The 12500-nt window shown below is 44.3% G+C and overlaps 1 pseudogene; it reads left to right on the forward strand.

Annotated features, from left to right (window-relative positions):
- The window catches only part of LOC127920867 (UDP-glucose 6-dehydrogenase-like), a 35857-nt pseudogene that overhangs the window by 20885 nt on the left and 2472 nt on the right, over window positions 1-12500 (forward strand).

Below are 12500 nucleotides of genomic sequence, written 5' to 3' on the forward strand. Positions count from 1 at the left end.
TCTCTTAATTAGAATTCCTAAAACATACATGTGTTTGATATCATTTTAAAGCTATTCTCGTTGTTATTCCCACCAAAGTGTCCGCTTTCAAATAGGCTTTTCAGCGAAAGCACTACAAACGATTATGTTAAAGGTCTCCACCAAACCACAATAAGCACAGCCATTTTCTAGCAAAATATAGCATTCACAAAAACCAGATATAAAGATATAATTAATCACTAACCTTTGATGATCTTCATCAGATGACACTCATAGGACTTGTTTTGTTTGATAAAGTTCATATATATATCCAAACAATATGAGTTTACATTGGCGCGTTAGATTCACTAGTTCCAAAAACATCCAGTGATTTTTACATAGCCACATCGTTTCAACAGAAGTACTCATCATAAATGTAGATGATAATACAAGTTATACTCATGGAATTATAGATATACCTCTCCTTAATGCAACCGCTGTGTCAGATTTTTTTTTTTTTTAAGTTTACGGGAAAAAGCAACACATGCAATAATCTGAGACGGCGCTCAGAACAGTAGCCAAAGTAGCCTCCATGTTGGAGTCAACAGAAACCAGAAAATACATGATAAATGTTTCCTTACCTTTGATGAGCTACATCAGAATGCAGTCCTAGGAATCCCAGGTCCACAATAAATGCTTGATTTGTTCGAAAATGTCCGTTATTTATGTCCAATTAGCTACTTTGGTTAGCGCGTTCGGTAAACAATTCCAAAGTCACAAAGCGCGTCCACTATAACGTGACGAAATGTCCAAAAGTTCCGTAACAGTCAGTAGAAACATGTCAAACGATGTACTGAATCGATCTTTAGAATGTTGTTTACATGTATCTTCAATAACGTTCCAACCGGAGAATTAGAATGACTTCAGATGACCGGTGGAACGCAGGTCCTTCCCCTGTGAACGCGCCTAGTGAAAGCATGGTCCACTCATGGCTGTGGTGACTATTTCCTGTGTCAATCGACCCCCCCTTCACATTAGAGTCATCAGACAAAGTTCTATTGGCTGCTGACATCTAGTGGAAAGTGTAGGAAGTGAAAACTCATCCATATCTCGCTGTAATTTCAATGAGACCTTGGTTGAAAATCTGCCACCTCCAGAAAAAAGAAATGGAATTTCTCAGGTTTTTGCCTGCTTTGTGAGTTCTGTTATACTCACAGACATAATTCAAACAGTTTTAGAAACTTCAGAGGGTTTTCTACCCAATCCTATAATAATGATATGCAAATATTAGCAACTATGACTGAGGAGCAGGCCGTTTGATATGGGCACCTTTCATCCAAGCTACTCAATACTGCCCCGGCAGCCATAAAAAGTAAACTCATTATTTGCATGTGTAAAGATAGTTACAACATGATAGTGCTTTGTTCTCCAACTCGTCTTGTGTCCTTTCTGTCATCCTGTGAACCCCGTTCATTGCTGCTCACAGCTATATTTATTATTATGCTTTCACCTCCTTCCTTTTCTCCCTTCCTCTTCCTCCTCCTCCCTCCTCTCCTCCCTTTCCCTCTTCCTCCCTCTCTCCCTCCTCACCTCCCTTTCCCTCCTCCCTCTCTCCCTCCTCCTCCTCCTCCTCCCTCGTCCTCCTCCTCCTCTCCTCTCCCTCCCTCCTCCCTCCCTCCTCCTCCTCCCTCTCCTCCCTCCCCTCCCCTCTCCCTCCTCCCTCCTCCTCCCTCTCCCCTCCCCTCCCTCCTCCTCCCTCCTCCTCCCTCCCCTCCCTCTCTCCTCCTCTCTCCCTCCCTCCCCTCCCTCTCCAACCCCTCCCTCCTCCTCCTCCTCCTCCCAACCTCTCCCCCTCCCCTCCCCTCTCCCCCTCCCTCCCTCTCCCTCTCCCCTCTCCCTCCCTCCCCTCTTCCTCCTCCCCTCCCTCCCTCTCCCTCCTCCCCTCTCTCTCCCTCCTCCTCCTCCCTCTCCTCCTCCCTCCCCTCCCTCCCTCTCCCTCCTCCTCCCTCTCCCCCTCCTCCCTCTCTCCCTCCTCCCCTCTCCCTCCTCCCTCTCCCTCTCCTCCCTCCCTCCCTCCTCCTCCCCTCCCACCTCCTCCCCTCCCTCCTCCTCCTCCTCCCTCTCCCTCCCTCCTCCTCCCCTCCCTCCTCCCCCTCCCTCCTCCCTCTCCCTCCCTCCCCTCCTCCTCTCCCTCTCCTCCCTCTCCCTCCCTCTCCCCCTCTCCCTCCTCCTCCCCCCCTCTCCCCCCCTCTCCCTCCCTCCCTCCTCCTCCTCCCTCTCCCTCCTCCCTCCCTCCCTCTCCCCTCCTCCCCTCCTCCCTCTCCCTCCTCCCTCCCCTCTCCCCTCCCTCCCTCCTCCCTCCCCTCCTTCCTCCCCTCCTCCTCCCCTCTCCCTCCTCCTCCCCTCCCTCCTCCTCCCCCTCTCCCTCCTCCCTCTCCCTCCTCCCCCTCTCCCTCTCTCCCCCTCCCCCTCCTCCTCTCCCTGATTGATCCCTGAACGAGTACCAACGGAGGAGGTTTCCTCGTGTCGTATCATTGACTGTCTGTTTAACTCCCAGTGACCTCCCTCCCTCTCCCTCCTCCCTCCCTCCCTCCCCCTCTCCCCTCCCTCCTCCCCTCCCCCTCTCCCTCTCCCTCCCCCTCCTCCTCCTCCCCCTCTCCCTCTCTCCTCCCCCCCTCTCCCTCTCTCCTCCCCCTCTCCCTCTCCCTCCCTCCCTCCCTCCCTCCTCCTCCCCTCTCCCTCTCCCTCCCTCCTCCCTCTCTCCAGGTGATTGATCCGAGTACCAACGGAGGAGGTTTGCGTGTCGTATCATTGACTGTCTGTTTAACACAGTGTCAGGGAAGAAGATCGCTCTGCTGGGATTCTCCTTTAAGAAAGACACTGGAGATACCAGGTATCTATTTCCTATCTTCTATTCTTCTCCTCTCCTCCTCGTTCCCTCTCTTCCTCCTCGTTCCCTCTCTTCCTCCTCGTTCCCTCTCTTCCTCTCCTCCTCGTTCCCTCTCTTCCTCCTCGTTCCTTCTCTCCTCTCCTCCTCGTTCCCTCTCTTCCTTTCCTCCTCGTTCCCTCTCATTTACATTTAAATTTAAGTCATTTAGCAGACGCTCTTATCCAAAGCGACTTACTCCTCGTTCCCTCTCTTCCTCCTCGTTCCCTCTCTTCCTCCTCGTTCCTTCTCTCCTCCTCGTTCCCTCTCTTCCTCTCCTCCTCGTTCCCTCTCCTCCTCCTCGTTCCCTCTCCTCCTCCTCGTCCCCTCTCTTCCTCCTCGTCCCCTCTCTTCCTCCTCGTTCCCTCTCTCCTCTCCTCCTTGTTCCCTCTTCCTCCTCATTCCCTCTCTTCCTCTCCTCCTCGTTCCCTCTCTCCTCTCCTCCTCGTTCCCTCTCTCCTCTCCTCCTCGTTCCCTCTCTTCCTCCTCGTTCCCTCTCTCCTCTCCTCCTCGTTCCCTCTCTTCCTCCTCGTTCCCCTCTCTCCTCCTCCTCGTTCCCTCTCCCTCCTCCTCGTTCCCTCTCCTCTCCCCTCGTTCCCTCTCCCTCTCTCCCTCTCCTCCCTCCTCGTTCCCTCTCTTCCTCTCTTCGTTCCCTCTCTTCCTCCTCGTTCCCCTCTCTTCCTCCTCGTTCCCCTCTCTTCCTCCTCGTTCCTCTCTCCTCTCCTCCTCGTTCCTCGTTCTCTCTCTCCTCCTCCTCGTTCCTCTCTTCTCTCCTCCTCGTTCCCTCTCTCCTCTCCTCCTCGTTCCCTCTCTTCCTCCTCCTCGTTCCTCTCCTCTTCCTCCTCGTTCCCTCTCCTCTCCTCCTCGTTCCCTTTCCCTCCTCGTTCCCTCTCTCCTCTCCTCCTCCTCGTTCCCTCTCTTCCTCCTCGTTCCCTCTCTTCCTCTTCGTTCCCTCTCTCCTCTCCTCCTCGTTCCCCCTCTCCTCTCCTCGTTCCTCTCTTCCTCCTCGTTCCCTCTCTCCTCTCCTCCTCCTCATTCCCTCTCTTCCTCCTCGTTCCCTCTCTTCCTCTTCGTTCCCCTCTCCTCTCCTCCTCGTTCCCCCTCTCCTCTCCTCTCCTCGTTCCCTCTCTTCCTCCTCGTTCCCTCTCTCCTCTCCTCCTCGTTCCCTCTCTCCTCTCCTCCTCGTTCCCTCTCTCCTCTCCTCCTCGTTCCCCCTCTCCTCTCCTCCTCGTTCCCCTCTCCTCCTCTCCCTCTCCTCTCCTCGTTCCTCTCTCCTCTCCTCCTCGTTCCCTCTCCTCCTCGTTCTCTCTCCTCTTTCTTCTCTTGTTGAAACATCGTTCCTTCCTTTACTCCTCGTTCCCTCCTCTCTTTCTTGTTGAAACATCAATTCCCCTCTCCTCTCCTTGTTCCCTCTCTCCTCTCCTCGTTCCCTCTCAATTCCTTTACTCTCTCTCAATTCAAGGGTCTTTATTTCATGGGAAACTTAGATGAGTAGATGATAAACAAAAGTGAAATAAACAATTAAAATGAACAGTAAACATTACACTCACAGAAGTTCCAAAAGAATAAAGACATTTTAAATGTCATATTATGTCTATATACAGTGTTGTAACAATGTGAAAATAAATAAGCATAAATATGGGTTGTATTTACAATGGTGTTTGTTCTTCACTGGTTTCTCGTGGCAACAGGTCACAAATCTTGCTGCTGTGATGTCACCCAGTAGATATGGGAGTTTATCAAGATGGGATTTGTTTTATAATTCTTTGTGAATCTGTGTAATCTGAAGTAAATATGTGTCTCTAATATGGTCATACATTGGTCAGGAGGTTAGGAAGTGCAGCTTAGTTTCCACCTCATTTTGTGGGCAGTGAGCACATAGCCTGTCTTCTCTTGAGAGCCATGTCTGCCTACGGCGGCCTTTCTCAATAGCAAGGCTATTTCTCATGATGTGGTTGGGTCTAATTGTGCTGCTGTCCTGGGACTCTGTAGGGTGTGTTTGTGAACAGAGCCCCAGGACCAGCTTGCTTAGGGGATTCTTCTCCAGGTTCATCTCTCTGTAGGTGATGGCTTTGTTATGGAAGGTTTGGGCATCGCTTCCTTTTAGGTGGTTATAGAATTTAACAGCTCTTTTCTGGATTTTGATAATTAGTGGGTATCGGCCTAATGCATTATTTGGTGTTCTACGATATTTTTGCAGAATTCTTCATGCAGAGTCTCAGTTTGGTGTTTGTCCCATTTTGTGAATTCTTGGTTGGTGAGCGGACCCGAGACCTCACAACCATAAAGAGCAATGGGCTCTATGACTGATTCAAGTATTTTTAGCCAGATCCTAATTGGTATGTTGAATTTGATCTTCCTTTTGATGGCATAGAAGGTTCTTCTTACCTTGTCTCTCAGATCGTTCACAGCTTTGTGGAAGTTACCTGTGGCGCTGATGTTTTGGCCGAGGTCTGTATAGTTTTTTGTGTGTTCTAGGACAACGGTGTCGAGATGGAATTTGTATTTGTGGTCCTGGTGACTGGACCTTTTTTGGAACACCATTATTTTGGTCTTACTGAGATTTACTGTCAGGGCCCAGGTCTGACAGAATCTGTGCATAAGATCTAGGTGCTGCTGTAGGCCCTCCTTGGTTGGGGACAGAAGCACCGGATCATCAGCAAACAGTAGATATTTGACTTCAGATTCTAGTAGGGTGAGGCCGGGTGCTGCAGACTGTTCTAGTGCCCGCGCCAATTCGTTGATATAAATGTTGAAGAGGGTGGGGCTTAAGCTGCATCCCTGTCTCACCCCACGGCCTCTTGGGAAGAAATGTGTGTGTTCTTTGACAATTTTAAATGCACAATTGTTGTTTGTGTACATGGATTTTATAATGTCATATGTTTTACCCCCAACACCACTTTCCATCAGTTTGTATAGCAGACCCTCATGCCAAATTGAGTCGAAGGCTTTTTTTTAAATCAACAAAGCATGAGAAGACTTTGCCTTTGTTTTGGTTTGTTTGGTTGTCAATAAGGGTGTGCAGGGTGAATACGTGGTCTGTCGTACGGTAATTTGGTAAAAAGCCAATTTGACATTTGCTCAGTACATTGTTGAGGAAATGTACGAGTCTAATAATAATGCAGAGGATTTTCCCAAGGTTGCTGTTGACCCACGGTAGTTATTGGGGTCAAATTTGTCTCTCTCTGTCTCTATTTTGTGTAGTGCCTGTCTCTCTCTCTCCTCGGTCTCCTCTCTCTCTCCTCGGTCTCCTCTCTCTGTCCCCTCGGTCTCCTCTCTCTCTGTCCCCTCTCTCTCTCCCCTCTCTCTCTCCTCGGTCTCCTCTCTCTCTGTCCCGTCTCTCTCTCCTCGGTCTCCATCTCGTGTGTATCAGGTTAACCTCTTGCTCCTACCTGACACGCAGGCGTCCCATCTAGACATCTGGAAATGCAAATGCGCTACGCTAAATGCTAATAGTACTAGTTAAAACTCAAACGTTCATTAAAATACACATGCAGGGTATTGAATTAAAGCTACACTCGTTGTGAATCCAGGCAACAAGTCAGATTTTTAAAATGCTTTTCGGCGAAAGCATGAGAAGCTATTATCTGATAGCATGTAACACCCCAATAGACCCGCAGGGGACGTAAACAAAATAATTAGCATAGTCGGCGCTACACAAAACGCACAAATAAAATATAAAACATTCATTACCTTTGACCATCTTCTTTGTTGGCACTCTTAGATGTCCCATAAACACTATTGGGTCTTTTTTTCGATTACATCGGTCCATATAGATATCGATCTATGAAGACTGTGTGATCAACGAAAAAAACTGTGTTTTATAACGTAACGTCATTTTTTTAAATTAAAAAAGTTGACGATGAACTTTCACAAAACACTTCGAAATACTTTTGTAATGCAACTTTAGGTATTAGTAAACGTTAATAAGCGATCAAATTGATCACGAGGCGATGTATATTCTATAGCTGTACGTCTGGAAATAATGTCCGGGTAAATCTCAACCAAAATATCCGGTCGGAGACCGGAAGAACTGCGCTGCCTTGTGTCTGTTTGACCAAGTAACAAATCATAGGCAAATGACAAGACTGTTGACATCGTGTGGAAGCTGTAGGTATTGCAACCTCGGCCCCATTTAATGTGCTTCACGTTTAACAATGGGTTGAAGTGGAGCATGGATATATTTTCCCATTTTCAGTGATCAGATTTTCCTGCACTTTTCGATGAAACGCACGTTCTGTTATAGTCACAGCCGTGATTTAACCAGTTTTATAAACGTCTGAGTGTTTTCTATCCACACATACTAATCATATGCATATACTATATTCCTGGCATGAGCAGCAGGGCGCTGAAATGTTGCGCGATTTTTAACAGAATGTTCGAAAAAGTAGGGGTAGGAGTAACAGGTTAATGTGTGTGTGTGTGTGTGTGTGTGTGTGTGTGTTGTTAATCAGTGTGTGTGTGTGTGTGTGTGTGTGTGTGTGTGTGTGTGTGTGTGTGTGTGTGTGTGTGTGTGTGTGTGTGTGTGTGTGTGTGTGTGTGTGTGTGTTGTTTGTCAGGGTCAGTGTGTGTGTGTTTGTCAGGTTAATCAGTGTGTGTGTGTGTGTGTTAATCAGTGTGTGTGTGTGTGTGTGTGTGTGGTTAAGGTTCTGTGTGTGTGTGTGTGTGTGTGTGTGTGTGTGTGTGTGTGTGTGTGTGTGTGTGTGTGTGTGTGTGTGTGTGTGTGTGTGTGTGTGTGTTTGTCAGGTTAATCAGTGTGTAAGGGTAAAGTGCATGTCTTGGAACCTTGACCTGATATGCTCATAGAACACACATTAACCCCCCCCACCCCACCAGAGTTAATCATTCATATTATGGGATGCCAGGTAGCTTAGCGATTTAAGATTGTTGGGCCAGTACTGAAAGGTTGCTGGTTCAAATCTTCCAGTCGACAAGGTGGGAGAGAAAAATCGATCTATGCCCTTGAGCAAGGCACTTAACCTAAACTGCTCCTGTAAGCCTGCTAAATGACTGACGTGTGTGTGTGTGTGTGTGTGTGTGTGTGTGTGTGTGTGTGTGTGTGTGTGTGTGTGTGTGTGTGTGTGTGTGTGTGTGTGTGTGTGTGTCTTTCAGGGAGTCTTCTAGTATCTATATATCTAAGTACCTGATGGACGAGGGAGCCAAGCTCCACATCTACGACCCCAAAGTCCTGAAGGAACAAATCATTCTGGACCTCTCTCAACCACACATCTCTGAAGACCCTCACAGAGGTAGAGGAGGGAGGGGGGGGCCTGTCTGTCTGCCTGTCTGTCTGTCTGTCTGTCTGTCTGTCTGTCTGTCTGTCTGCCTGTCTGAGCTGGTCACAGTGTCTATGTGACAGTGTATCTGTGTATTGTAGTGTCTATGTGATGGTGTATCTGTGTATTGTAGTGTCTATGTATCTGTGTATTGTAGTGTCTATGTGATGGTGTATCTGTGTATTGTAGTGTCTATGTGATGGTGTATCTGTGTATTGTTGTGTCTGTGTGATGGTGTATCTGTGTATTGTAGTGTCTATGTGATGGTGTATCTGTGTATTGTAGTGTCTATGTATCTGTGTATTGTAGTGTCTATGTGATGGTGTATCTGTGTATTGTAGTGTCTATGTATCTGTGTATTGTAGTGTCTATGTATCTCTGTATTGTAGTGTCTATGTATCTGTGTATTGTAGTGTCTATGTATCTGTGTATTGTAGTGTATATGTATCTGTGTATTGTAGTGTCTATGTATCTGTGTATTGTAGTGTCTATGTGATGGTGTATCTGTGTATTGTAGTGTCTGTGTATTGTAGTGATGGTGTATCTGTGTATTGTAGTGTCTATGTGACAGTGTATCTGTGTATTGTAGTGTCTATGTATCTGTGTATTGTAGTGTCTATGTATCTGTGTATTGTAGTGTCTATGTATCTGTGTATTGTAGTGTCTATGTGATGGTGTATCTGTGTATTGTAGTGTCTATGTATCTGTGTATTGTAGTGTCTATGTATCTGTGTATTGTAGTGTCTATGTGACAGTGTATCTGTGTATTGTAGTGTCTATGTATCTGTGTATTGTAGTGTCTATGTGATGGTGTATCTGTGTATTGTAGTGTCTATGTGATGGTGTATCTGTGTATTGTAGTGTCTATGTGATGGTGTATCTGTGTATTGTAGTGTCTATGTATCTGTGTATTGTAGTGTCTATGTGATGGTGTATCTGTGTATTGTAGTGTCTATGTGATGGTGTATCTGTGTATTGTAGTGTCTATGTGATGGTGTATCTGTGTATTGTAGTGTCTATGTATCTGTGTATTGTAGTGTCTGTGTATCTGTGTATTGTAGTGTCTGTGTATCTGTGTATTGTAGTGTCTATGTGATGGTGTATCTGTGTATTGTAGTGTCTATGTATCTGTGTATTGTAGTGTCTATGTATCTGTGTATTGTAGTGTCTATGTATCTGTGTATTGTAGTGTCTATGTATCTGTGTATTGTAGTGTCTATGTATCTGTGTATTGTAGTGTCTATGTGATGGTGTATCTGTGTATTGTAGTGTCTATGTGATGGTGTATCTGTGTATTGTAGTGTCTATGTATCTGTGTATTGTAGTGTCTATGTGATGGTGTATCTGTGTATTGTAGTGTCTATGTGATGGTGTATCTGTGTATTGTAGTGTCTATGTATCTGTGTATTGTAGTGTCTATGTATCTGTGTATTGTAGTGTCTGAGTGATGGTGTATCTGTGTATTGTAGTGTCTGAGTGATGGTGTATCTGTGTATTGTAGTGTCTATGTATCTGTGTATTGTAGTGTCTATGTGATGGTGTATCTGTGTATTGTAGTGTCTATGTGATGTGTGTATCTGTGTATTGTAGTGTCTATGTATCTGTGTATTGTAGTGTCTATGTGATGGTGTATCTGTGTATTGTAGTGTCTATGTGATGGTGTATCTGTGTATTGTAGTGTCTATGTGATGGTGTATCTGTGTATTGTAGTGTCTATGTGTATCTGTGTATTGTAGTGTCTATGTATCTGTGTATTGTAGTGTCTATGTATCTGTGTATTGTAGTGTCTATGTGATGGTGTATCTGTGTATTGTAGTGTCTATGTGATGGTGTATCTGTGTATTGTAGTGTCTATGTGATGGTGTATCTGTGTATTGTAGTGTCTATGTATCTGTGTATTGTAGTGTCTATGTGATGGTGTATCTGTGTATTGTAGTGTCTATGTGATGGTGTATCTGTGTATTGTAGTGTCTATGTGATGGTGTATCTGTGTATTGTAGTGTCTATGTATCTGTGTATTGTAGTGTCTGATGTATCTGTGTATTGTAGTGTCTATGTATCTGTGTATTGTAGTGTCTGATGGTGTATCTGTGTATTGTAGTGTCTATGTGATGGTGTATCTGTGTATTGTAGTGTCTATGTGATGGTGTATCTGTGTATTGTAGTGTCTATGTGATGGTGTATCTGTGTATTGTAGTGTCTATGTGATGGTGTATCTGTGTATTGTAGTGTCTATGTGATGGTGTATCTGTGTATTGTAGTGTCTATGTAGTGTATCTGTGTATTGTAGTGTCTATGTGATGGTGTATCTGTGTATTGTAGTGTCTGATGGTGTATCTGTGTATTGTAGTGTCTATGTGATTGTAGTGTCTATGTATCTGTGTATTGTAGTGTCTATGTGATGGTGTATCTGTGTATTGTAGTGTCTATGTGATGGTGTATCTGTGTATTGTAGTGTCTATGTGATGGTGTATCTGTGTATTGTAGTGTCTATGTGATGGTGTATCTGTGTATTGTAGTGTCTATGTGATGGTGTATCTGTGTATTGTAGTGTCTATGTGATGGTGTATCTGTGTATTGTAGTGTCTATGTGATGGTGTATCTGTGTATTGTAGTGTCTATGTGATGGTGTATCTGTGTATTGTAGTGTCTATGTATCTGTGTATTGTAGTGTCTATGTGATGGTGTATCTGTGTATTGTAGTGTCTATGTGATGTATCTGTGTATTGTAGTGTCTATGTGTATCTGTGTATCTAGTGTCTATGTATGTGTATTGTAGTGTCTATGTGATGGTGTATGGTCTGTGTATTGTAGTGTCTATGTGATGGTGTATCTGTGTATTGTAGTGTCTATGTATCTGTGTATTGTAGTGTCTATGTGATGGTGTATCTGTGTATTGTAGTGTCTATGTATCTGTGTATTGTAGTGTCTATGTGATGGTGTATCTGTGTATTGTAGTGTCTATGTATCTGTGTATTGTAGTGTCTATGTGATGTATCTGTGTATCTGTGTATTGTAGTGTCTATGTGAGTGGTGTATCTGTGTATTGTAGTGTCTATGTGATGGTGTATCTGTGTATTGTAGTGTCTATGTGATGGTGTATCTGTGTATTGTAGTGTCTATGTGATGGTGTATCTGTGTATTGTAGTGTCTATGTATCTGTGTATTGTAGTGTCTATGTGATGGTGTATCTGTGTATTGTAGTGTCTATGTGATGGTGTATCTGTGTATTGTAGTGTCTATGTGATGGTGTATCTGTGTATTGTAGTGTCTATGTATCTGTGTATTGTAGTGTCTATGTATCTGTGTATTGTAGTGTCTATGTGATGGTGTATCTGTGTATTGTAGTGTCTATGTATCTGTGTATTGTAGTGTCTATGTGATCTGTGTATTGTATCTGTGTATTGTAGTGTCTATGTGATGTATCTGTGTATTGTAGTGTCTATGTATCTGTGTATTGTAGTGTCTATGTGATTGTAGTGTATCTGTGTATTGTAGTGTCTATGTGTCTATGTATCTGTGTATTGTAGTGTCTATGTGATGGTGTATCTGTGTATTGTAGTGTCTATGTGATGGTGTATCTGTGTATTGTAGTGTCTATGTGATGGTGTATCTGTGTATTGTAGTGTCTATGGTGTATCTGTGTATTGTAGTGTCTATGTGATGGTGTATCTGTGTATTGTAGTGTCTATGTGATCTGTGTATTGTAGTGTCTATGTGATGGTGTATCTGTGTATTGTAGTGTCTATGTGATGGTGTATCTGTGTATTGTAGTGTCTATGTATCTGTGTATTATTAGTGTCTATGTGATGGTGTATCTGTGTATTGTAGTGTCTATGTGATGGTGTATCTGTGTATTGTAGTGTCTATGTGATGGTGTATCTGTGTATTGTAGTGTGTCTATGTATCTGTGTATTGTAGTGTCTATGTGATGGTGTATCTGTGTATTGTAGTGTCTATGTGATTGTAGTGTATCTGTGTATTGTAGTGTCTATGTGATGGTGTATCTGTGTATTGTAGTGTCTATGTATCTGTGTATTGTAGTGTCTATGTGGTGTATCTGTGTATTGTAGTGTCTATGTGATGGTGTATCTGTGTATTGTAGTGTCTATGTGATGGTGTATCTGTGTATTGTATCTGTGTATTGTAGTGTCTATGTGATGGTGTATCTGTGTATTGTAGTGTCTATCTGTGTATCTGTGTATTGTAGTGTCTATGTGATGGTGTATCTGTGTATTGTAGTGTCTATGTGATGGTGTATCTGTGTATTGTAGTGTCTATGTGATGGTGTATCTGTGTATTGTAGTGTCTATGTGATATGTATCTGTGTATTGTAGTGT

Source organism: Oncorhynchus keta, unplaced genomic scaffold, assembly GCF_023373465.1.
Source record: "Oncorhynchus keta strain PuntledgeMale-10-30-2019 unplaced genomic scaffold, Oket_V2 Un_contig_2103_pilon_pilon, whole genome shotgun sequence".
NCBI lineage: Eukaryota > Metazoa > Chordata > Actinopteri > Salmoniformes > Salmonidae > Oncorhynchus > Oncorhynchus keta.